Consider the following 27,169-nt stretch of genomic DNA (forward strand, 5'->3'; position numbering starts at 1 on the left):
ATTACAAATTCAAGATCATGTCTATGAACTTGGCTTGAAAAAAAAAAAAAGCCCTCCATAAAAATACAACCTACCATCTGTACAGTGTATTCAAAAATGATTAGCATAGTATGAAAAAATAATGCTGGAACAGCAGATTTTTTTTCTTTATAGTTAGAGAATACTTCCTGCTCAGGATTCTTTTCATATTTTTCTAGGAGGTTTAAAAAAAAAACAGTTGTAAAAGGAAACATTAGGTCATGAAGATGGAAACAGTCAGTAAACAAAGATGAGAAAGGAACACTGAATGTTCTTCACTGAATACGCTACTGTTCTAGAAAGCCCACTGAGCCGGAGAGAGTCTGTATGTCTTATGTTAGGAACTGCCCTGGAATGCTCCGTTCTGGCTCTACATATAAAACCTTGGGTCCTCTTTACACCGGCTCAGCCATCTTCACATCTACCACACCTTCCTGTGGCATTGGACTTTTGATTTCCTGTCATACAAGGTGAATCAACAAAGCTGGAGGTGCATGGAGGCTACAAATTGTCCTTCAGACACAACTGAATAGCTAGCAACAGCAGAGCTCATGTCAACAGTCTGTGTCCTCTGTGAGGAGCCCTCTGCTTTGCTTTCACCTCTTACCAAGTGGGACTAAGTCTTCCAGGAAGGCCGCGATCTGCCTGGGTCCCGGAGAAAACTCTTAACTCAAAAGTTGTTCTGAAATTGTATGACTCAGATCATGAGGTCTTCAATACATTTGTATCAACATAGTCTAGCAACATAGGCTACAGTAAAACATCAGTTTTAGAAAAGTAGGACCCAATCAAAAACATTCAGGTACTCCTCAACAGAAAAGTGATGCAGGCCTCAGGCTTATTGGAGAATATTTACCACGCCCACTTGCACAACGCCTAAGACGACTGTGAAATGCTCCTTTGCCTCTGTGAAGCAGGCTGGGCTTGCTTTGTTCTCACTCCTGGTTAATAGGCTTCTCTCTGTACAAAAACGTGGCCACGTCAAGGAGTGATGGAGAAAATGACCTCCAGACCTGCATGGAGGCCCAAAAGCCCAAGGCCTAACACAGAATGTCACCTGTGTGACATCTCAGGGCCAGAGGAGCTGATTAAACTCAGGAGACAACCTCTGTAGAACATATGCTTAAAATAACAACAAAACAAGCAAAACAAAACAAAACCAGTTAGGTCTGAGCTGTAGTCAGTATTCAACACAACTTCCTCCGCTTCCTCTGCCGGTATACTATCCTACCCAGCCTATTTCTCCTCTAGCACTACCTAGCTGGCCCCTTCGACATCTGAGGAAATGTCGAGCAGATGGCTTTGTTCCTCTCTGAAGTTACCTTCATGATAGCACTGGCTCTAGCGAGTGCTTAGGTGGCTGTCAGAACAAGGTAAGGGGCCAATGCCAGTGAACAAAATGTTCCTTTAATGATGGCTGACTTTGGCCAACAAACAGAAAGAGAAATTGACACTCCATAGGTTGCTGCCAATAGGGACTGTGAGTGAGGTGACCTGGGCATTTTAATACCAATATGCTTTTCCAAAGATGGAAGCCAGTGAGCCTCTTCTGTAAGTGTCAGATAATCAATATTTTAGATTTTGAGGGGCATGAGGCATTCTTTAAAAAATGTTCTTCCAATTACTAAAAACCAAAACCAAAACCAAAACCCAAAACGATTGTTAGATCACAAGTCACATAGAACAAGCAGGACAGAGCTGCTGATTGCTGGCAGAGACACTGTCTGATTCAGCATCCTAGCACAGACGTGCAAGGAGAAAGCCTTCCTACCAAACTTGCTAATACTTGATTTACCCTAACCTCTCCCCAAACCTAAACCTCTAAAATATTCCTCAAATGTCCCTTGATTCCACCTCCCCGTCTCACTCCAACAGCTGTTGTCTCATTTTCCACAACTCCCATCCTTAAAAAGTAACTGGTTTTGAACTAGGGTGTGTGTGTGTGTGTGTGTAGGTCAGAGGACAACTTGCGGGACTCAACTCTTTCACTCCCCCACGCGGGTCTCAGGGCTTGAACTCACGTCATCAAGCTCACTAGCTCACTAGCAAGTGTGTTTATCCGCTGAACCATCTCACTGAGCCCCAAGAGCTGTGCATTTTAAAATAGGTGGGATCAAATTGCTTTTCATTTAAGTTCGTTCAAAGTCTTCAGCCAAGATACTGAGACTAAATTCTGGATCTCTGACAGCTGCAAGGCTCTGCCAAGGCCCAAGTTCAGGTGCTTCTCTCCTTGGCATTGCCTGCACGTGATTTCATGTGGCAGCTTGACTGGGTGAGGGATGCCCAGGTTTCTCACCATAGGTTGGTTATTCTAGGTCTATCTGCAAGGGATGCTTCTGAATAGGAGACTGAGTAAAAGAGACCATCTTCTGTGTTAGTTATGATTCCTAAGAAAAGTGGATCAATGTTGTAGAGAAGCTATGTCTACACTGAGACTTATTCTAAGGAAATGGCTCATGCTGGAAGACCCAGGCAAGTTGATGGCTTTGTAATATGGTGGTAAAGGCCTGAGGACTAACCAAGGATGTTAGGGTTTAAGCCCCAGTGCAATGCAAAAAGAGACTATTTCAGCTCAGGCAGGTAGGCATGTATAGTAAGGCACGGTAAGGCTGGAAATCTGTTATCATTTCATCCCAATCATTGATTGGTCAAGGTGATGCCTTTCCACACAGAAGTGCAATTTGCTTTCTTAGCCAATTATTTAAAATACTCACACTGACACATTTGATAACACACTTGAATGAAATATCTGAGGAGATGCACAGTCAAGTTTACGCATACAACAGGACACCACACCCTCGCCAGCATGCCATCATCTCATCTGGTTGAGCCCTGGATGTTCATGGAAGTTCACCTCCACTGGGCAGGAACAGCACCCCATCCTCCTGCCTGACTCCTCTGAACCAGGATCTCTCTCAAGCGGAAGCATCTGTCCTTCCTGGGTCTTAAGCCTGCCAGCCACTGGCCAGGTGGTGGGTCCTGCACTCCCCAAGCATCGGGGCTCAGTTTGTGCTACGTGGCTGGCTCTCAAGACTGCTGACTCATCTTCAGTTTGGGGACATTCCCATCTCCCTAAATGTAGAGATGGATCACTTCCAAGAGACCTCTTCTGCACACACTCACCTGACTGGTCCCACTTCTCAAGAGAAGTCTGATTCACCCAGCTGTGAACTGTCACACTGTACAACTTGGGATGCTCTTTCCATGTTAGTACTTGACTGCTTCCTGTTTTCACTAGTCTATGTTCTCAACAACTGTCAGGTTGAATTTCTACTACCAAAATGCCCTTTTAAGAATGGCTTTATCCCACTCTCCATCAGTGGTTCTTTATTCCAGCTTCTTGTTCATGTCCCCTTTAAGACATTGGTTAGATCTAGAACTATTTTGAGGATTTACTTATTTGTGCCTATTGTCAACTAGAAGGAACGCTTTGGTAGGCTACACACATGTGTGTGTGATGCCTGAGCTCACTACAGCAGTGCCTGTTACCACACGTTCTAAGCAGTGATGTGAGATAGGATAGCCCAGCCTATTACTCTACCCTTTTCCCTCCGTTCACTTTGCTAAAAAATGGCGGCTTTTAGAAGTGGATGATGCCCGTGAAGCCCTTTGTGGCCTCTTTTTGCTGCCCTTGCTCTCTGTCACAGAAGCAGGGACTAGCTCTCACAAAACAGCATCACCTTATGCACCTGTGCTCTCAGTGGTGATTCAGGCCAACAGGTGAGTGAGCATCTCAGACAAACACACAGCATGGAGTAGCTCTAGCTCCTAGGAGCATGGGGGGAGGGGGCGCTCACGGGTTTGCTAGATGAGTCTGATTATTTACTAAAATGCCTCATTGATTTGGTGGCTTATCCTAGGCCAAAGATCCCAGGCCAACAATGGAGGAGCAGTGTCGGGGACACAGGAGCCAACTTTAACTAGAACCATCTATACCTGCAAGAGTGGACTGTGGGAGCTTAGCAGCATCATGTCCGTTTCCCAGGTAAAAAACTAATCCTTTATAACTGAAGGTTGCCTTTGGAGGAGTGTACAGGGCGACTGCTTCCTTTCTATGCCTCTGGGGTGGGGAGGGGATGGTGGTAGTGGTGGTGAGGCTTGGACTTCCATGTAGTCCAGGAAGCAGAGTGAAAGTAGGGCAGGCTGAGCTGCCTGGCTTGGTGGCTCATTGTGTGAAGCTGCCTGGTTCCTCGCTGCCCTGTGCAGCTCCACTCTTGCTGAGCCTCTCCCCTGCTTCAGAGGCCGCAATATGAGAAAGAACACTTTTAATTTAGGTAGAACAATCTGATCTTGGTGCAACTGGCTACAACTTAATTGAAGATAAAATAACCTGTCAGCACTAGTTACAAGCATTTGCCTTCCTGTACCTCAGAGTCCCCAAATGAGGCCAGGCACAGTTATCTGAAACCTGCCAGCAAATCAAGAAACCCAGTCCTGGGAACACTTCCTTGCCTGGAATGGCTCCATCTCTGGGAAAAACCAGTCTCTAAAAGACCTTTGAACTACATATGGGTAGGCCAGGATTCCGTTCACCTAGTTCTTAACCTCAGGGGCTGTGACTAGTTATGAAATATGCTTTTCCATACAACCATTTTTTTTCCTAAGCAGTGAGAAAAGTGCTTATTTGTGTTCGGCTGAGTGGCTCAATCCTGTCACTTCTCCCTTAAGAATCCCCTGTTGTACGGGGCTAACTTTGGAGAGACACGGTATTTATTTGTATTCCAGCTTTCTGTTCACAGAGGCAGGCAGCATCATCGGTGGTGATGTCTTGTGAAGCTGCTGTGGAAACGGTCCTTGACTTAACCCTGGCTTACATCTGTGCACTTTCCCTCTGAGTATGATGTCCTTCACAAAGCAGTACCCTGAGATGTGACCTTTAAGGCAGCGGCCAGAGTCACACTGCGGCCGTTAATTCTTTGCAGGATCGCAGGCCACTATGCAGGCAATTCCAATTTTTCAGTAAGCTGCCAGAAAGTTGGGGTGGTTTGTCTGCCATAGGGCAGCAAAGAAAGACAACCACAAGGTTACATTCTAAAGTGACCAAGCGCCGGCTGGCGAGGCCGATGGTGTTCTCCATTCATTACAGATATATTTCACGGCCATGCTGTTTTCAGGAAGCAATGAGGCTCAGTAGTTTGTTATTGGACTCGAAGCCTGAGTTTGTGAGTTACTGTTAAGAGTCACAGAGGGAGGATGACATGTGACCATCAGCTCTGTTTCCACAGCACATGGCATGCGCTAGAACTGAGGAAACATCTAAAGTGCCTATCACACTCAGACACGACTTTCTACTAAGCAAGGTAAAAGGGCAAAGGGCTTCCTCAGCCTTTAGCGCAGCCTCCCAAGGCTGCTGAGATTAGCTTTCTAGCAGGACTTTCTGTTCTCCCCTCCACCACACGTGTGAAAAATGCAATGGGCCCAGCCTGACTCCCCAAACTTAAGCTTTTGTTTTCTTTAGGACAGAGGTGTTAAAAGTTAACTGCAACAGCAAAACATAAGGAGAGTCCCCAGTATTCTGTGGAAAGTCACCACACTCTACCTGTGGGGCTGGCCTCTTTAAGAATGCAGGACAACTGAGCAGCATTGAATGACACCCAGAGCAGCATGGCGTACGAGAAGCAAAATTTATTAAGGTGAGGCTTTCTATCAACAAATGAGCATAGATGCTGAGAATGAAAGTAAAGTGTGTTAATGTTTTTTTTCCAGAACTCTTGAGTCTTCATGGGCCTTTTAAAGCCTTTTCACTGAATTCTTTAATCAAGAAGTATTTAACATTTTGTAGGGCAGGCATCCCACAGAATTAACTTTTGGCACCTTGGGAGTAGGCTTTCAAATTCTACCTTCCTAACACAAAGATTTGCTTGCAGAATGCAATGTAAAGCACACTGTCGTGCCACAGGGAAGGCACGGGGCACTCGGCAGGCTCCCAGATGCTCTCTGGCATCACCATGCTTCCTATCTGGCTGCTACCTTGAGTAGTTCTGGTAAGGGCCTTTCCTCCGAGCACAGAGTGATCTGATGAAAGCATGAATGAATAAAAACCGAGGGGCTGGAGAAAAGTGTGATCGCCACATCTGCTAGCGATGCATTTGGTAAGCCTTCTCCTGTCACTATATATATTCAGAAATAATGACAAAGAAATGTAGTTCCTCCAGGCAAATGAAATGGAGGTGCAAATTAGAATCACACCTCCAGTCTCATTTTGGTATCACTTCTTGTCTGGATAAACAACACTTACTCTCACTCTCACTTTCATGGCAAGTAGCCACTGTTAACACTTGCATTAGGGATCAGTCACAACAAATTACAGTTAAGTTTCACACCGCACTGCAGGAGGCAGCCAGCCCCAGGGGAGCAGGGAGTTAAGCTGGGCAGCATTACCAATTGTGAGCTGACTAGCTGTGGGCTGAACAGGCCCCTGTGCCTCAGCCACATGAAGTGGTTAAAATTCTAATTCTCTAAGTGGTATCTTAATATTTCTGTGCATGGTGGTTTATTATCCTCTGTGGAGAGCAGCAGTGGGTAGCGGCTTGCAAAAGGGGCGATTTTAATCACCAATCATTTCCAAGAACACAAGAGATCAGTGGTACTCAACTGTGAAAGCTTTACTGTAATGGGAAACTGCCTGTGTGGATTAAAAACAAACACATTTCACTTTGAAATAATTGTATTTGATGCCAACCTTCCAGGATGTGGAACACATCTACAGACCGACCAATACCCTCCAACACCAAAAAAAAAAAAAAAAAAAAAAAAAACCAAACGAAAACAAAACAAAACCAAAACAAAACCAAAAAAACCCCAAGTAAGATGAGAAAAATAGTCACTGTAAGTCAGCCACATCTAATATGTGGGCTCTGTAACCAAGACCCTATTGGTTTTTTAAAGTGGGGCATATTCCATCTCTTTTAGTGAAATATACATATAAAAAAAACTAGGGGGAAGGATTATGAGATTCATATGATTGATTTCTTTGTAAACATCCATACACAACACATCCACACACATGAAGAGCTTTGAGAGAGGCCAAGAGCACGCACACGCAAACACAGAACATGCCCACGTGCACGTCGTGGGTATGGAAGCCAGTTAAAAGTTCAGAGCAGGTTAGATTTGGGCTTGTTTGACTCTAGTAGGCCATGTGCAGAGTTTTACACAGTAATTACGAGAGAAAGTGGAGAGAAACAGACATGGATAAAGCAAGACAAATTGCCAGTTAATTTTAGGCTTGGTACAGGCAGATGTATGAGCCACGTGTGCCGTGCAGGCACTAGAGCAGAACAGGATGACGGAGAAGTTATCTGAAGTAAAACTTAGGATGAGCAAAAGCCTACTTTCCAGGCGTATCAAGGATTGACAGATAGAAAAGGCAAACCAAAGGAGGGAAATATGGGGGTGAAACACAGATGCAGCCCACCTGAGAGTTGCGGGGAACTGCGAACAGTCCAGGTACTCTGAGACACACGCACGTGAAAGGAGCAGGTAGACTAAAGAGGTGATCGAGTCAATCGCACGAGAGAACTGTGGCATTAAAGTCCTCCACAGCACTGCCAAGTTCCAACACGAGCGAGCCAGGCAGCCTCTTGTACACATTCGCCTCCTGTTTGCACAGGGAGTTGCCCACGTGCACTCAGCATACTGCAGTCGTCACTCAGCCCTCTTTCTACCTCTCTTGAACTCAAGCCCAGGCCACTGTCAGCTTTCTCATCTGCAAGCTCCGGCCTTCCACGGCGCCTTCCCTCACCTCCGCCATCTGACCCAGGCCTCAGCTCTTCATGTGCCCTACGTAAGTTCAGTTTGGTCCTCATCCCAAATAGCTAAAGGGGCCTTGCTGAGAAAGTACTTACCTGCTGTGTTTTTCAGGGATCCATGGCTCAACAGCTGAGTGGCTTGTATGGCAAAACCAACCTGGTAGCCTCATCTCTTCGTTTCATCCCACACTCTACTTCACTTCTAATTTTGAGAGATCCCTAATTAAACAGAATTTTAGAAATGATCCCAGCAATCCCCACTTCCCTACGGGAACCATTCCACTGATTTTCTTGACCCCAACCTTAACTTTCTTACAATCTTATCATCCAAGATTTCCCCGAATGATCACATTTAATCTCTCCCTGTTTTCTAATTGTTAAAAGTATCCCACTGGTGGTGGCAGGGGGCAGTCTTTTTAACATATGATAATCCAGTTAATGTTATTTATTGGATGGCTTGGATGGAGAAGGACTGTCTGTGAGGGAAGGTCCACTTTCCCTAGATAGAATAGAGGGACAGAAAGAAGACATTCTATCTCTTTGTTCCTTGGCTGCCATAAATTGTCATACGCCCCTCGCTGTGATGTACTGAAACCTCAGAAATAGGTCTCAAGAATAACTCTTCCCTTGCCTCAGTTGTTTCTCTCGGGTATCTGTCACAAGGACAGCAGTCTGACTGACACCGTGTACAAGGCCTTCCAGTGACGGACTGATTCACACAGAGTAAAGGGCCCGTCAGGGTCTGGTTCTTGTTCAGACACAGTGAACCCTACAATACACTAGTACAGTCCTCCTCCTATACAACGGTTAAAACAAACTACTGGAATATTCTTGAACTTCCATATTCTTCCTTCATTCTTGCTGTCTGCAAATATATGCAAAGCCTCTCCCTGCTCGATAGCTATGTCCTCCTATGTCCCCTTCATCTTTGTGAGTCTTGGTTTCTTTACTGTTTCTGCCAGGAAGGCTGGTCTCTCTCACCATACTCTAAATTAAGAGACTCCCTTCATCCTCCGCAGCTTCCTGATAGACTTGCCCTCATCAGTTCTTATGGGCAATTCCTTCTTGACTGTCCTTCTTGTCTCTTAAGAGGCTAGTAAGGAACTTATTAAATCTTGCAATAAGATTTTTTTCATGCTTAGGAAGCATAAAAAGATGACTATTTCCATAAACAGAAAATACTGCTATATTTACATAGCTGCAAGTCCATTTTTTGATTTTTATTTTCCATATACACCTTCTTAACGCTCTCTCTAATTCTGAGGAAAACTACAGTAGTAAGAGTCTTCATATTCTGAACATTAAAGGAATGAATCTAGACTCAAAAAGAATTATTTTCTCCTCTTGTCCTGGCTGCTGGTCCTCAGTAGGACTTTACACATTTCTGTTGATATGAAATCTGGTAAAGTGGATAAATACAGCCAGTGAGGATTAGAGACAATTATTCCAATTACTATTGTTCATGAGACTCCTATATAACTATCATTAATTATTATGAATTATCAAATACTGCCTAGAGGCTATGAGGTGACTGGATGGCCAGGAGTCGGATGGAAAAGTCAGCACTCACTTTCTACTCCTTTATTTTTCATTCATTGTTTTTGTTGTCTGACAATGACTTCTGGCATGAACAAATTCTCTGGGTGCATAAAGACACTGTTGGCATATGATGTGTCCAACACTGAAACATATAAGGGGAGTAGAGAAAACTGCAGCTTGCTCACTGGCTAAAGGTAATGATGTAGAGATGTTCATCAATATTGGATTTAACACCACCACCACCACCACCACCACCACCAGGCATCTCTCCTTTCCGCACAGTCCTAATCACAAAGAAAAAGGCAAATAGTGGACCTAACAGAACAATGCCTTCTCAAATTGGCCACTACAAGCACAACTGTCAGACGGGCACAATTACTATCCCTCCCCACGACGAATGGAAAGATAGGAAATGAAAGGAAATAACGTAGAGCACTTGACGGATAGCCACATTGTAGCTTGTAAACGCTTTTTAATTCACTTGCCGAGACAGCTAACCACCGGTCTGCAGATAAAGAATCTATGCCCAACCAAGAAACAGGAAGCGTCAGTTCTGTCATAAGTGTGTTTATTTTGGTGACTTCACATCTGCAGCTATTCTCTCTCAACGTATCCTTTCAGAGCCAAACCAGGAAAGGGAACAAAGGTACTGGGCCTGAATCCATCCCTGTGCCTGTGATGTGCTGAGCCACCCACAGCATCTCGGGAAGGAAGTTGTTAGTTTCATGCTCAACAACTAACTCCAGCCCACATATGAGAAAAGCCTAGAAGGAAAGAACAGTCTATTCAGCACTGTTAACTCCTTCACTCAGCAATGTCCCAAGACTGAGTTAGCCATCACATCTAAACGCTTCTGACTGACAGTCAAAGGTACATGGCGCTACCCTGGACAATCACCTTGAGAGCTTCTTCGTGTTATTTCGTGTTGATTTTAAAAATGAATTCCACATAAGCAGGCCTGAGAATAAACAGAGAGAGCATTGTGGTGGAGGATGGCAACCACTAAACAGAATCTTTTAAAAACAAGGGATAGGACAGCAAGGCTTCGGAGAAGAAAAAGGTGCTTGCCACTAACCCTGATGACCTGCGCTTCATCCCTGGGATTCACAGCGTAGAAGGAGAGAACTGACTCCACAAAGTTGTCCTTTGACCTCCACACTTGCGGTGCACAGCTGCAAGGATGCACGTCCACATATATACATATTCTAGATACACGTTTAAACGGGATATAGATTTGGGATCAGCTGATACGTCAATAATACTGTTTAATAATTTTTAGATGGGAAAAAAATTTCCCATGTATAGTGAATACTAGCAGTCGCAAACATCTATAAACTACGGCCCGCAGGCCAAATCCTGCCTATCACCACCATTTTGTAAATAAAGTTTAGTTGGAATATAGCCATATCACTTATCAATACATTATCCACAGAGAGATTCTTTGGTGTAACAGAACAGCAGAGTAGTTGTGGTAGAAATCCTACCGCCACAAAGCCTAACATACTATCTCTTTATAGGAAATACTTTATCTTTGGCTCTAAGAATTGAGGGTCACATGCTTTGTTCTACAACACCAGGTCCTTAAAAAGTAATGTGTGTGTGTGCATGCGTGTGTGTGGTGTGTATAAATATGCTCATGTGTATGTTGGGTGTGGGTAGGTTTCATGTGCATACATGTAAGGCTGATATCTGGTGTCTTACTTTTCAGCCAATGGCCTCTCACTGGACCTGGATCTCACCAACTAATTAGAGTGGCTGGCTAGAAAGCCAACTGGTCCCCTCCAGCCACCTCTCTCTGCCGCTACCGTGGGGATTACGGATACGCACCACCACGGGGCTCTGCACTTAGGACCTCACCTTTGCTCAGCAAGTGTTTCACCCACCGAGCTGCCTTCTTAGCCCACTCACACCCAAATTATTTTATCTTGATTCTACAACTCCTACCAAGACCCTAGAACTTTACATTTTGGGGGGCTGGTCCAAAGATATCCCTGTCCTCAGCTTCGAAGCATTACAGGAACAGGTCCAGGCAGCGATTCCACAGATCTGAACAGATGCCTATTTTTTTCTTGTGCCCCTGAGACAGATGGTCCTCAGAGAGGGGGAGAAGAATTAGTCCACAAGAGAGAATTCTCTGTGCAGTACTAATTTTGGAAATCCGTCCCTGGTCCATCTGGCCAATGAGGATTCCTTAGGAGTACCTTTGTCTAACATTCAGGAAGGGAATCCTGGGTCCCAGTGCCCAATCTTTGGGCATTTATTACACAAACATCAATACAGCTTTCCATCTTGGCCACTGAGACAGGAGCCTCAGGTAGCTATAAGGGCAGGAGACGCAGGATGAAGGCAGGGATATCCCCTCACTCAGGGGCCCTATTTCAGAGAACTCCTCCAGTTTCCTGACAGTGACTATTTCCTGGAGTATAGAAAAACACGCTGACAGTCCTCCGTGCACACACAGGAGCAGACCCTCCCTTCCTGTCTGTCCGGCCTGCTAAACAGCAGCTTCCCACCACTTGGGGCAGCAGGGCTTCTATGCTAACCATCCGAACTCATCTTTGGTTTCCTGTCCTTGTTATGCCAAAGGGTGTTTCTCCCTGAACAACAGTCCATAAATTTGCAGTGTTAATTAGAACTCTGATTTGAGCTTTCGCTCTATTCCATTCCTAATACTTCAGAGCATGGAATGCCAGCATATAAACAGCAAAGAGCTAAAATTAAGATTATACGCAGGGGAAAAGTTAAGACAACCAGAAGCAGAGGCATTAAGGGAAGCAACTGCTGACAGATTCTTTTCATTTAGTCTCAGCCAACAGTCCTCTGAAACCTCGTGGACTTGGTGTGAAACCCCTGTTCCACTATTACTACCTGGGTAATCTCAGAGTCCCTGTCTATAAAACAAAATAACTGAGCCCCTTGTAGCATCACTGTGGGAATTGGGTGAAAACGCGTAAGTCATTAAACCATTTTTTACAGTGATTTACGGTGACTCCTTAATGTGAACTTAACAATCAATACGGAGCAAAGTGCCTGCTAAGCAAACAGTCGCTGCTAGATGCAGACACAAAGGTGCACTAGAGAAGACACCACAAGAAGTCTCTCTTATCTTTCCTCTAAATCATGTACTTGGAGACAAAGGAAAATTCTAGTTCTGAAAGATTATACTCTGTACACACTCTTCCTGTCCCTGGGGACACTAGAATTCCTAGTTGGGGCCCCAAACCGTGTATGGGCCTGTTGTGACCATGAGGCCATCCTACCCTGCCTCTCCCAGCTCCCGCATCATGGGGAATGACATCACCACCTCAGGTAACTGGAGGCTTCTGCAGATGACGCTGTATCACATCAGTCCACTAGGAATGGGTCACATACCTGCTGTTACCCAGAGGTTGTAAACAGCTCCTGCTACAGAGAAAGTACCAGTTGCTGTAACATTAGGAACATAGCATCACACAGCTGAACTTAAGGTGGCAAAGCCCTGGGCTCACATCTAGACACACAACTCACAAATGTTAGTTGCTTACAAAACCTTGCGTCTATGTTTTTCTATAATGGTAGTAATCTTCTGTATATGAATTCTAATCACAGGTAAAGGATAAGGAGTTCATTCGTTATTTTGCTCTTAGCCTTGATGGAATACATAAAAGAAAGCGACTTCGGAGAGCAAAGACTTCTTTAGACATCCCTGTTCACCACGGCAGGGAAGAAGGCACTGCAGAAGAAGGGTGTTTGCTCACATCGAGGTAGGTCAGGAGGCAGAGAGAGGTGAAGGCTGCACTCGGCTCAGCAGATCAGATCAGGTCCCCTGCCGAGGGACCATGCCACCCATATTCAGAATGTGCCTTCTCCCTTTGGTTAAGAACTCTCTGGCAATGTAAATTAACCATCCCAGGGACAAGGAACATACTTTACAGCAGGAACCAAGATCTGATCTTCATGAGGCTGGGCTGGGGACAAAAGGACAAAGGGTTTTATAAATGAAAGCTAATACTTGGTTGCATTGTTGCTAGAAGCAAATGGGGGTCCAGGGTGGAATAGAGAACCCAGCTGCAGTGACTTCTTGCTGCTGCTCATCTCAGGAAGCCTGCCTCTGGGGCCACTCCCCCGAATGCAGAGAAAAACTGCCCTGCCTCCTTTGCCAGATGTTCCTTTTTCCAAGCTCCCTGGGTTTAGATTACACTGAGCTCACTTTCACCCATGTTGTGAGCTAATTACAAAGAATCCAGAAACGCAGGACCGAACTGGGAATACCGCAGGCTGCGTTAACAAACCCAGGCACCATCTGCTGAAATATCAAGATGCTTGTTTAAGAACTTGCCTGTCAGAGGAGGGAGCCGCAGCAGGGATGGCAGGGAAGTTCTCTTAATAATGAGTTTTTCTCTTCTCTGAAAAGGAGCAGCAGGGTACAAAGCATGGTGAACAGGCCGAAGCTGAGAGGCCACCCCTGCTTACTTTCTGCTGCTGGCAGAGGAGAACCCAGAGGGCCTTTGTCATCAAAGTAGGCAAGGTCTGGCCAAAAGACTGTGACACGTAGCTAGGTGCAGTGGCTCTGGCCCGTGATCTCAGCGCTCGGGAAGCTGAGGCAGAAAGGATCACAAGATGTTTGAAGCTAGCCTGGGCTACACAGCTTGCTCAGGACTAGCCTGGGTTGTAGTGAGACTCTGTGTTAAAACACAACAAGAGAAGATGTGGCAGTGTTCTGCAGAGTCCTTTTCTGCTTATAATTAGTTGGTAACAGAGACGGTTAAAAAGCAGACTATAAAGAGAAATGATCAGACACATGCGATTTTTATCATGGTATTACAATCCTCCAGGAACATGAGAGTGTGAACTGGATTCTTCACTCCCAAACAGGCAGAGCTGAAGACAGGCCCGGGTTTGTAGGTAACAATTAGCTCACAGCAGAGTTCCAAACAAAAAGCCTTCTGTCTTGTAATGTCACTGTTGAATGAACTCAGCCCAGCCTCCAGTGGTCAGGAGCAAGACACCGGTAGCCACAGGACTAACATTTTATTTAATCTACTTCCTTCAGCAAAGAGATTTCTTATTTTCTTCCTTGTGTGGTTAGGGAAACAATAGTAATAAGAGGATTAGCAGCTAGCATCTTTTGACAATCATTTAAAATTTCATGTGTGGGTGTTTTGTTTGCATGTGTGGCCATGAACCATATGCATACCTTGTGCCTGAGGAGACCAGAAGTCATCACCGGATCTCCTAGGACTGAGGTAAGAGACGGTAGTGAGCCACCATGTATATGCTGGGAGTCAAACCTAAGTCCTCTGGAAGAGCAGCCAGTACTCTTCACTGCCATGCTATATTCCAGCCCCAGCAGCTAACATGTTTTGAGCATGTACCCAGGGCCAGGAATTATGCTAGTAGCTTCATCTACATTTTGAGGTAGGCACCATAGGAGATAAAAATGGACGCCTATGGCGATTGTAAATCTCAGTCAAATAACGCACGGGCAAGATGGGTAGGTAGAGCAGGGATGCAAGCCAAGCGGCTATACTCCATTAGACCAACTGCCTCTGTGGGCGTGGTCCTGGAGTACAAACGGACTGACTCACCTTAAGGACGGCAGATGTGGAGAAGTAAGACAGGATCTTACAAGAGCCCCAATCTCACGCTTCATGGAGAGCTAGCATGTGAAGGGAATGTGAACAGGAAGACTCCAGGCACCAGAGTCACGGAGAACACCACTGCCAGTGCCACTACTGAGCCACTCAGCGCTTTGCTGACACGCTGTAACTAACATGCTTTCCCTTCAGTAACTGGCTCACACAACTCACTTGGCTAACCTGGAGTCTGAATGATACAACTGGCTACAGACAGACACAAGAGCCTGCAGGCAAGAGTAAAGGGGGAGGCAGGCAAGGCTGGAGAGGGCTGTGTGGACAGTAAGCCTCACAATGCCCATGTTCCACAGAGGGCAATTCTGCTTCCTCCTGGGACCAGGCCATGTGCTCCTGGCATTTACAGACACTACTTATACCCCAAAGACCACACAGGATGATCTCCTGGGCCCAGCAGTCCAAGGATAGTGTACAGCTAGGTGAGCAAAAACGAAGAGGACCTTTCCTCCATTCAAGGGCAAAACATAACAAGGGCAGACTGCTAATTTAGAAAACAACTTCTTCCTTCACTCTGGGTTGAGTTCAAAGTCATTTACCAGAATCCAAAGTTGCCTGGGTCCCGATTTCCATCTACCAGAAGGCTGGTCATTTTTCATCATTTCGTAGAGGGGTGGCTCTGAGCTTAGCCCTACCATCTGTCGAGCCTCACAAGCCTGAGGGATTCACAGCAGGCGTTTGCCAGCTCTCTCCAGCAGGCTCTAAGGGCAGGGTTGACAAATCACTTCCCAAGCCTGGGTAGGCCAGGCAGGATGAACAGTCGGCTACATAACCAGATAAGAACAACAACAAAAGCAATGTCACCCACCAGAAAGAAAAGAGCATGCAGCAACTAGGCCGTGGAATTCACACCTGATTCACCCTTTAGACTCCAAACGTCTCCAGAAGAAAAAGGCCAAAACCCGCTCAGTAGTAACTGAAACCTCCTGCTCCACGCAACCAAAACTCAACGACACCAACACGAAGCTGCAACATAAGCCAACAGGTCTTTCTGTAATGAGTACAACCTATCTGTCCATCTCCTAACAAGAATATTTAACTTGCGAGCAGGCAAGGCGTTAAGATATTTATTCATCTAAGAGTTAAGCTTCGACGATATGGGTTTTGAGTATCATTAGAGACCAACTGTTCGTAGGCGGTCCTCAGCCGCCACAGAGCTTCCTGCTGTCCGTTCTGAAAGGACCAGTGGGTAAGGATGCCAGAGTGGGATGATGCATGCTCACCCTTTTTGTGAAATGTTAGAATCCTCAGAGAAGCTAACTCACCTCCTCTCCAGCTTCTTTCAAACACAAATTTTAACCAACTGCCTGGTCAGGCATGAAAAAGCACACTAGGCTACAAGGGAACAAGAGCCAACAGAATCAAGTGCAACCACCCCGTGCCCTGGCACTCACCAGCTTTGTACACAGAGCAAACCCTTCAGCCCACGCTCAGGCCTGCTCACCTCCATCTCACCCACAAGTCCGCTATTCACAACTATCCATTCCATCTGCCATGCGTGACTCCCATTCTTCCATTCCCTCCCTTCGCTGATAGGTTCTCTCGCTCAGGTTTGCGTCCACTCGCCATTCCCTTGCTTTCCTAAGTGCCAATAATACACACACACACACACACACACACACACACACACACACCCCTCTATATCTCACTGTGTCAAGCCTTGACATTTTCATGTTGAAAATGGTTTGGGCAGCCTATATTTAAACTCCAAATTTCAAACACAGCTCTGCAAATAAGTATTGGGAGGTGACCTTCTTGTTTCCGAAGCTATAGAGTGGAACGCCACACCTTGTTTTCTAGAACTTTGAGGTGTGAGGTGCTTCACACAGGCATAAAAGAAGTCCTTGGTACCGTGACTGTGCTCTAATGGATGGCCACATGCCCTAGACTATGTGGGCAACACAAAGTGGACTCAACCAAGCTTTTAAAAAAACGAAGACACAAAGTTGTGTGGACATGGGAGTAGGAGTGGATCTGGGAGATGGGGGTAAATATGATCAAAATAAATTATGGAATTCTCAAGGAATTAGTACATTTTTATAAAAGAGGATCTTCAGTGAAGAATTAGCTTTCTTTCAGCCTATAGGTCCTTTACAACTAACTCCTCCAGAGTTATCTAGTGGCCTTTTGACAAATCTTTTCCTATAGTATGTGTATGTACACCCGTGCGCGCACGCGCGCACACACACACACACACACACACACACACACACAAACACACATCTAAAATGAACAAAAAAAAAATCTAGGAACTCCTAGGACATGTTTTTCAGAAAATATGCTTACAACTTTAACTTGACTATTGTCCTAAAAATCATGCTTATCTAAAGTGAAACAAAATAAACTTACTAGGAATAAAAACAAAATAAAAACCGCCTGTCATCTCCTAGTAGATCCTGTTTACCTATGAATGAGTTGCTTTATTTTAAGCTCTTAGCTGAAAAGTAAAGGCAAAATGAAGTGATCTCATGGACCCAAGCTTCTTCAAAGAGCAAAGGTTGTTAACACTGTGCCCACTCTAGTGAGGAGACTTTTCCCCATTAAACAGATCATGTATGTGATGCCAACACAAAAGAGAAATAATGGTTTCAATGTTATCAGGAAAAAAAGCCTTGGTGGGGGGGGGGGGGAACTTCCAGTTCTTATGTTGCCCGAAATTTTGCAATACAAACAAAAATATATTTCAACCCAAAGAGTTTTCATATTGGCATGAACACATATCAATCCTCATTAAACACCAATCCAGAATCCAGACCCTACAATCCTGCAAGGAAACAGGAGTTGGGGTCTGGGAGCCTGTACTTCCTAACCACGTTGATCAGCAGACTGTTCAAGAGCCTCAAAGGCAGCTACACTCTCAACGGATGGACACACAAAACTGCCTAAAGGCAAGCAGAGGGCAGCCAAGCCAGCTGCCAAGAACTGCTCTAAATCACCTTTAAAAAGGGAAAGCGGGGTTAGGTGGTGGCGCATGCCTTTAATCCCAACACTCTGGAGGCAGATCACTGTTAGTTCAAGGCCAGCCTGGTCTACAAAAAGCAAGTTCAGGATAGCCAGGGTCTATACAGAGAAACCTTGTCTTGAAAAACAAAAACAAAAAAACAAACAAAAAAAAAAAGGGGGGGGGGGAGCAGGATGTTTGTGTCTGAGTTCTGGTCTATGTTTGCTGCCCAGTGCTTGGCAGGGGAGGGCTGAAAGTTATCTGAGCTTCTTCTTGGAAGGAAGTAGAATCTTAAAGAAAAGCTGAGGTGTGTAATTTTTTTTTTCTTTTTGATAGGTAAAGAGGGCAAAGACTCTGGTCAACCCATTAAACAGCTTGCTGGAAACTGTTCAGACACAATCGTACTGTCCTACTTAATCTTCCTATAGATCGGCACTCCTCCTATTGATATAGACAATTTGCATCACCCTAGTCTTTGCAAGTTTCCAAAGCTCCACCCTTAGCCCTTCATAAAAAGACTTGGGTCTGGCATGGATATCTTAATCTCACTGAACTCAGCCACCCAAACAACAGCTGGAATACCCCGGCTCTGGGTGCAGCCCCAGCAATGCTACAAACTACCCAGAGAAGAACACCTCCCAACTTGTGTATGCCACCCGAGCATCAAAGCCAATCTCTGGGTCCAGGGGTCTTTGTTCTAGCACTTTCTTACACTCCAGCTTCAGAACCACCACACTGTCTTTTAGTATTTCTCAAAGTTTTGTGAGCGCACAGACCACCTGAAAGCTCTGGGGTAGTGCAGACTGCTATACACAGTTGTGGGCCTGCCAAAGTGTTTAGTTTTCAGTAAGTTCTTGTGTGGCACGGATGCTGTTGATCTATAGGTAGTATTTACAGCAACAGGGCCTTAGGGAACAGGAACCAGTGCCTTTATTCTGTGTACTATTATATTTTATTAGCAATTGGATTAGGAACTAAGTTCACATGGTGTTGAAGCCCCTGCGGCAGTGGTGGTAAGTAATCAGAATGTATTTAGTGTAGTTCGTTTTAGGAAAAAAACAAAAAAACAAAAAACAAAAACCCCGTATCCTGTGCACTTTGTTTAATGATGAGTTACAATATTTGTAATCCACCAGCAATTGCTTTGCTGTTCTAAACTCAAGGTTTTCCTATATGTAAGTAGATACAGTACATGTGTTTTAGAATAATTAAAATTAGCCCTGCATTTGCTTCTGGGTCAAAATTCAACACAGGAAAACTGTCATGGCTCCTGAGAGTGGTTAGCGACCCCTGCCCCAGTGTGCATCAGAACTCTAAAGGGCAGCCCCTGTCCTATGCTTCCCTCCTGGGGTTGGACTTGGTCAAGATAAGGTGCACGCCAGGCTAGCATTCTCAGCAGAGGACAGTCCACCACTCTAGCTTGAGCAATTGCAAAGCAGCTGGATTCCTTACGGCCACAGCCACAACATTCCCACTAAAAGTGAAGAGCTGAGGATGCGTCCTGTTTACGACAACACTGTTCATTTGGGACCTGCAAGACACAGTGTCAAAGACAGCTCAACATTCCATCTCAGTGCCATTCTATTGCCTCACACAGGGACACAAGATCTCCACCCCACACACGACAGTCATAGAAAAGGTGTATATGATGTCCAACCGAAAATACGATTAACTCTTCGGATCCCCAATTTTAGGTGGGAAATGAAAAAGAAGCTACTCAAGAATACAGACAGATGTGTGTGACACCCAGTAGGCATGCTAACTAACTCACAGTTTCTCCTGGAACATGTGGACTCCCTTTTCTATACAGTTCCTAGAACGGCTGCTTTGTAATCTGCAATTGCTTTCGATCTCAACCCACCCCCAAAGCAAGCAGACGAAGCTGGAATGTTGAATACAGTGCTATGATCTAGACAATACTGTTGGACTATAATCCTCATTGTAAGGTAGTAGAAAGGTGGAAACCATCTGAATGTGGGGTCCAGGGGATACCAAGTTCATCCAAGTCTAGGCACCTCAAACTGTAACTGGGGTTGGGTGGAATCAATTGGAATGCTCGGTCTGACGGTTTTCTAAGAGGGATGGAGGTCACACATACATGCATGCTGTCCCTCATGTCACGCCCTGCATTGCTCTGGGACTCTGTTAGAAACAAGGCAAATGGCAGATGTGGCCCCTTTATCTTGGGAAAGAACCGCGAGCTAACATATACCTCTTTTCTTTATAACTTCTGTTCACAATACTTTGCTTTACCAACAGAAACTGGACCACTCTACAGAGATCTTGTCAGATCTTATGATAGAGAAAGTGAACCTTAGGATAAGTCCGAATTTTGAGTAAATGTCAGTTTTGCAGACCTCACCTTTCTTTTACAGACAGACAAACAATAACCTTCTGGATAATCAAGACACACAAGTCCCTTTGACAGACTGACCAACAGACAGACCGACAGACACACAGCAGAGGAAGAAACAGGCAGCTATGCACAAAGATAAGACACCACGGAAATTTCCCATCTAGAACGCCAAAACACGAACAAACACGCTTCTGTACTAAGGTTGGAAGAGACAATGACCTTGGCCAGCTTGTGTACTGAATATTTGCTTATCCAGTTGGGGGCGTTGTATGTTTGTCTGGGGGAAATCTTGGAAATTTTTAATAAGTAACAGGTGAGAAATAGCACAATGCCAGGTCTTCAATATGCTGTTACATGTTAAGCCTTCTCAGTGGCAGCTGGGGTAGGAGGTGGCAACAAAAGTCTCTGGAACCTGAAGGACACACCAGAAAGTAGGAACACTTGAGTTCTCCTGTCCATCCTTGCCAGCTCGTTCCAGACACTAGCCCAGTGTGGCTCTGTCATGAGCTAGAGCATCAGAGTGAAGAGCTGAGCCTAAAGTCTCAATCCCAGGCAGTAATTCCCAAGGTCAGTACCACACCGACCTAAGCAGGGAACCACTGTGGATGTTGTGATGCTTTGCTTTACCTTAGATGCTACTCAGATAAGCTCTGTGCTGCGTTCAGTGGCACCCATGGTAGTGATCTATGGCTTTGCTTTCTGCAGTTTCAATACTGTGATCATCAAGTTACTACTTCGTCCTATAGGAAGAGGTGCAAGAAAAAGATGTACTAGTGCTCTCTGGCCCACACATCTGGCCCTGGTGCCTTCCATGGTTCCCTCGTCATTATCACTTTGCCTGCCCACATTTCTGCTGGGCTTTTGACTAATTTACTTAAAATGCTATCACCAATATCGCACTATTGCCAAATCTCGGTATTTAAAACGACTCTCTAATACACACTCTTCAAATGTAATGTTTTTGATGCTTAAGTGTATTTCTTGGTTTCCAAGAAAATTTTAAAGCCCAAAGAAACAAGAAATCCATCAATAGGGACTGGAGAGAAAGCTTGGTGGGAAAAGTGAGTGCCACACAAGCTGGGTAGGCAAGCTCTCAAATCAGCGAGACACCCTGCCTCAGAAAACAAAGTGGAGAGCTATAGGGGACATCCCCAATATCAACCTCTGGGTCAATATTGCAAGAATGGATCCCTACAAAGACGGTCACCTGGTCAATCAATTGCCATTTAAAAGGCTGTTTTAAAAATACCTACATTTAAGTGTCTAGAAGAGCTCATCAACATCTGACGACTTTGAATTGATTTAGGGTAACTAGTAGGAAACAAGCTTTCAATATTCACAGAAAATTCTCACTTGGAATACAATCCCCAAACCCTTTCAACGCTTCGCCCCAAATACTACCCCCACCAAAAGGCAATCTAATCTACCCTGAGTTTCCTCTACGCACACACTAAAAACTAGCTTTGTACCTGCCAGCGGTTTCTACCAGCCTACAATATAGAGTTGAGTCTACCAAGATACTGTAGTTGGCAGTAAGATACACAGTGTATAAAGACCAACGGCTGTAAGCACAAAAAATATGCAGATGCCTGGCCATTCATCAACTCTAAACTTGTCTACTCTTCTGTAAAGAGAGGGCTATGCAGAATTCCCTGCTTCACAGGTAACCTTGAGAGCCAGGGAAGAAAATGTACATTAAGAGAATAGTGTGCCAGAAGGTCCTAGAAACCTACAAGTAGATCATTATGACAGGCAGTTTGGGCCCAGGGGTCCTGCTCAAACTATGGCACCAGCCAAGGACAACACATGCAGTAAACTTCGAACCCCTACCCAGATCTAGCTGATGGACAGGACATTCTCCACAGTTGAGTGGAGAGTGGAGTCTGACTTTCACACGGTGCCCCATATTTGACCACATCCCCCGGATGGGGAGGCCTGGTGGCACTCAGAGGAAGGAAAGCAGGCTACCAAGAAGAGACTTGATACCCTATGAGCATATACAGGGGGAAGAGGTCCCCCTCCTTCATTGTCATAGGGGAGGGGAGTAGGGGGAAAATGGGAGGGAGGGAGGAATGGGAGGATCCAAGGGATGGGATAACAAGTGAGATGTAATATGAATAAATTAATAAAATGTATTTTAAAAAAGAGACTAGTGTGTAAATCCTAAAGCATTATTATTATGAAGCAGGTAGATACTCCTCCCTCCAAATGATGCTCAAAGGCAAACGTGCAGACGCTATCAAAATAGCATACAGTCCCTTCATCTGAGCTGCTGTTTCTAAGGTGTCAGGAATTAAACTAGAGATAAAGATCCTCTAGTGAGCTACTTGAAAAAAAGACAAATTAGTGGGCAACAGACTGTATGAAAATCTTTCTCGTAGTTGCACAAGCAGGCTACATCATGGAAAAGCCCAACAAGTCAAGAAGTAAACACAAAAGGAAACACTCCCTTAAAAAAACCAGAGTAACGTTTTGATGAGTCACATTCAGGCTTGCACGGGAAGGATGCAGACAGAAAGGGCAGAGACACGGGGCAGCCATCTTGGTTTCTACACACCAGCAAGGTGTTGATGTGACTCTGATCAACACAGCATGCTTCATGATCCCACTGCACACTCAATTTGGCTCAGGATCACCCAATCAAATTTGCTAACACAGTCGACTCCAGAAGAATCGCCCATTAAAACCAATCCAAATACAGACTCTAAATGTGCACAAGGCCATTGTGCTCGCCACTGGAGCTTATAGTATCTAACAGCTGCAACTGTGACTATTCTAGCTAATTGCTCTCAGCAACAAAAATAAACAACCGCTCCAGGAAGAAGACTGTGCCCGCCAAATATTAATGCATTTTTTAACAGTCAGAAATTTCAAATTTAGTTTAGAAGCCTTGCTACTAACGAGTCTCAAATCAAATAACAACCAGAGTTAAGGAGGTTCCCCCTCCCCCACACAGTACATATCTTGTATTTAATCCTCCCCTCTGCCCAGTTCAGCCCCCTCAAAATGAAAAAGGAATGTGCTTTGCATTTGAAGGAATTTAAGCAATCTGAGATATTTTAACTCGTGTATAACTTTTTAACATATGGGGGAAAAGAGTCACACTGATTGGAGCTATTTTTAACGAGCAGCTCTATCGTAAAAATAGACATTTACTCATAAGGATGCTTGAATAGAGAACAGGCCCAATCTATGTCTCATTGTTAAGAAAGAGGTGAAAAAAGGCTGCCATGCTTTCCAGAGCGCGGCTGATGGCTCGCCTGTGATGTCATGGCAGGATCCAGGTGCAGTCTAACGAGTGTCTTTTAAGCTTACCAATCCTTTTAAAAAGTGCTCTTCTCCATCAGCAACTTGTCTGCGCACATGCAGTAGGAGCCAGTATTTATCCAGACCCGTGCAAGAGGAAAGATCACTGCAATCAGAGACCTAGGGAACGAGAAGGAAAAAAAATTACTCACCTACAATTGGCTTCCCAGACATCCTCTTCCTGGGCCCCATTAGAGAAGAAAGCATTTTCTATTGCTAAGGAAATAAAGGATAGGCGTAGTTGGCTTACTGGTCCTAGGCTATCTATCTGTTCTCTACGGCTTTAGACTCTGCGTCTTCTCATCCAGGACCCTGCTACACAGAACACTGCAATCCAACTGCCAACTGACCGCCAGGGCAAGCATTCAGACACTCTCTCTAAGCTTTACTTTGGAGAGAGAGCCCCAGTTTTAGGTTTCCAATTTGTCTTCAACACGACTCTAGGGGAATACAGTAATGGGAAACCATGTAGAATTCTTGATTTTTCACTCCTTCCTGAAATAATGTAAGGAGCAATCAATACAATAAAAAACACAAAGCAGCTTTCCTCAGATCTGCCTTAAGCCAATCGACATGTATCATTTTATGTTTCCTTTATGCTAAAGTACTGGTTCTCAACCCATGGGTCACAACCCCTGGGAGGGAGCCAGCTGTGCTGAATGACCCTTTCTCTCACAGGAGTTGCTTATCTTAGCAGTAGCAAAATCAGAGTTATGAAATAGCAACAAAAATAATTTTATGGCTGGGGGGGTCACCATAACATGAGAAACTGGATTAAAGGGTCAGGAAGGTTAAGAACCTAGTGAAAATTTAAAAGTAAAAAACATTCTATCAAAGGGGGGGGGGGAGGGAAAGCAAATTTGAATGTTTGAAAAAAACACATGGAAACAATTACATACATAACCACAAAGAAAGACAAAGCATAAATTTTGAAGTACATTGTATTAAATACACAATATAAGTGTGTACACACACACCTCTGTCCTACATCTATCTACATGGCACATCTATTTCAAGATGACAAAAATTAAATTCTGCCAGGCACATCACCAGGAAGCAATCCTGCTTTGTTTTAGTGCCTCAGTGACAGCGAAGGGCAGGACCACAGGAGGTAGGGAAGCTGGGTTCCAGGACCAAGTCTCAAATGAGACCTGGCTCATGTGTCTGCTAAAGTAAGATGCTAAAGGAGTTCCCTCAAGGATTTTCCACCTCAGAACAAGGGTGAAAAATATAAATTAAAATTTCAGCCTAGAAACAGCCCGTGACTAGTACAGAGTGGGCGGTTGATGTACTTTCAGTGAAAGAATGGTAATTAAATATACACCATGCATTTTAAAGTTGCCCTCAGACCTGTGCCCCAGTATACTGTGGACTGGTTCTTCAGGACAGAGGCCAACAGAAGGAAAAAATTAGGGAAACCACTTTGAAAATACGTAACAACTAAGACAAGCATAAAACAAAACAACAATTCCTTAAGGCTCAGGATAAACTTATAGGAAGCTTTCAAAGTGTTTGTCTTTAGAAAAGAAAGCCTTATCTTACCCACTGCCTTATCTCATACCCAAGGCCATATATCTTAACACAGAAATGCAAACTGCAATTTACCTGGGGGGGGGCATTCATATTTTTAGTACAATATCTGGGTATAAGAGGAGATTTCTCAAAGAACAATTTGAGAAACAGAACGATGTTAAGATGCAGTTCATTGCATTGGAGGAAACACACAGCAACCAACGTACATGAGGAGGAATTTTACTAAAGAACAGCTCTTACAGGAAAACCCTAATTTCTGGCTTGACGGTAAGGCAAGAGTTACTGCATCCTTTCTGACAGTGACATGGACATCTGAAAATGGACATCTGTCTTATTCATTATTACTATCCATGTTTGCAAAGCTTACCCTTTGAAAAGGGAGAAGATGGAAAACACACACGTGAAAGTGTGAGGCTACCTCCTGATACGCTGCGCTTGGTTATTCCCAGTTACGCTGGCGTTAATCAGAGGCCAAGAAACCAAAGCTCTCCAGCTACCGGGTGCCTAAGCAACCGTCTCATCACCTCTCATGGCCAGGAGCTACACCTACCCCGCCCCCTGCAGCAAAAAGCTTAGACGGCCACCTTACCAACCACACTTCATCTCAAAGAGCAAGTCACTTGCAGGTGGCAGCTGGTGTCATCACAGCTTCCAGGAGGCCCACAGACAGGATGGTTGCTTCTGAAACACATTTAGCTACACAGAAGAACGGTAGGAAAACATCACGAAAGTAAGTGGCAGAGGAAGAACAAATACGGCTACTAACAACTGGTGGATCCAAGAATCCTACAAGGGGAACAAAGCCGTAAGCCTTTGTCAGGGATGGGCAGTGTCAGGGGCCTTTCATGAAGCTCCCGTCTCAAGAGGCATGGTAGAGGTGTGGCTATCGAACTCACACCCAAAGAGTCTAAGTGCTAAGAGGGAATCACATTGTCCAGTGCGAAAGGTGCACATCTGGACAGTAGACTAGCACAGCATCCTATTATCAGGGAAATGTGGGTTGTGTTTACTGCCGCTGCAGACACGGCAATACCATGCCTCAAGTGCACATCTCATAAAGGACACGATGCCCTCAGTAGTGACTTGGACACACTCTGCAGATTTTTACAGTCCACCACACCAGATACCTTCAAGGTCATAGTGGAAATGGGCAAGAGAAAAAAGGGGCAACTCTTCAGTGTTTACATACTTTGTACTGTACCATGGTCTCAACTGCCAAATTTTTAATATGTAAGGACTTCCTCAAATTGCAGGCTAATCTGAAGTTTAACTAGTCTATGCAAACAAGTGTTTACGGAACTCACAGGTCACAGAGTTTACAAATGAAGACACAGACATGGATGTTTCCAGAACATTACAAGCAGGCAGAGACTTACCTATGCACTGTTCACAGGGTTTTCTTCTTGAATCCTCTCTTTCCACAACAGCTTTTAAGTGCCGTCCACTTTTAATGACCTGGTCAACTGCTACTTCTTCTGTGTGGCTTAATATTCTTAACCCACTACTCCAGAGGCCCACACACATGGAAAACTAGGCGTCCTCCTTATTACAATCACGGATTCTTTCCTTCCTCTGTGTATCTGTGATGTGTCCTATTTCTGAACTAAGTGGCGTGCCCTGGGCAGCAGTGAGGTATATTTCCCAAACATGTCAGCACAAACATATGTTTGCATTTACATCTGGAACGTGGCTGGCAATAAGAGACATTTGAAAAACTGACACTTACTTGTGTTTCTGAGTGTCCTATCAGTTCAGTCCTAACCTGTATCTTTGGCTATTTTAAACTAAATATAACATTAATACCAAATTTCAGGCCCATGATTGTATTTTGTCTTACTCAAAGTTGAGTAAAAGTACTAAAACATCTTTTTAATATTCAGGCTATTTTACCATTATTAGTGTTTTCCAAGCTGTCACTCTATATGACACATTGGGTAGATGGAGGAATTGGGTATTTTTTTCTATAAATGTGTCATTTTTCATTTTGCTTCACAGAGGACTTAGGCAACTGAGAGAGTTTGTATTTCACAAGACTCACTGAAAGACAGGGGCATGCTGGCAACTGCACAGACAGAGCACAGAGTGGGTTCACAGG

The 27,169-nt window shown here is 44.6% G+C and overlaps 1 long non-coding RNA gene across 1 annotated transcript in view; it reads right to left on the minus strand.

Annotated features, from left to right (window-relative positions):
- LOC311593601 overlaps positions 1 to 23,891 on the minus strand; it is a 37,303-nt gene extending 13,412 nt beyond the window's left edge. Inside the window, exons 1-2 of the long non-coding RNA XR_014777779.1 lie at positions 23,792 to 23,891; positions 23,551 to 23,661 (exon numbers count right to left, since the gene is read on the minus strand). This is a non-coding gene — a long non-coding RNA (uncharacterized lncRNA). The remainder of the gene's footprint in view (positions 1 to 23,550; positions 23,662 to 23,791) is intronic.
- Between the last annotated feature and the right edge of the window lie 3,278 nt (positions 23,892 to 27,169).

Source organism: Acomys minous (assembly GCF_964271855.1).
Source record: "Acomys minous genome assembly, chromosome: 1".
Lineage (NCBI taxonomy): Eukaryota > Metazoa > Chordata > Mammalia > Rodentia > Muridae > Acomys > Acomys minous.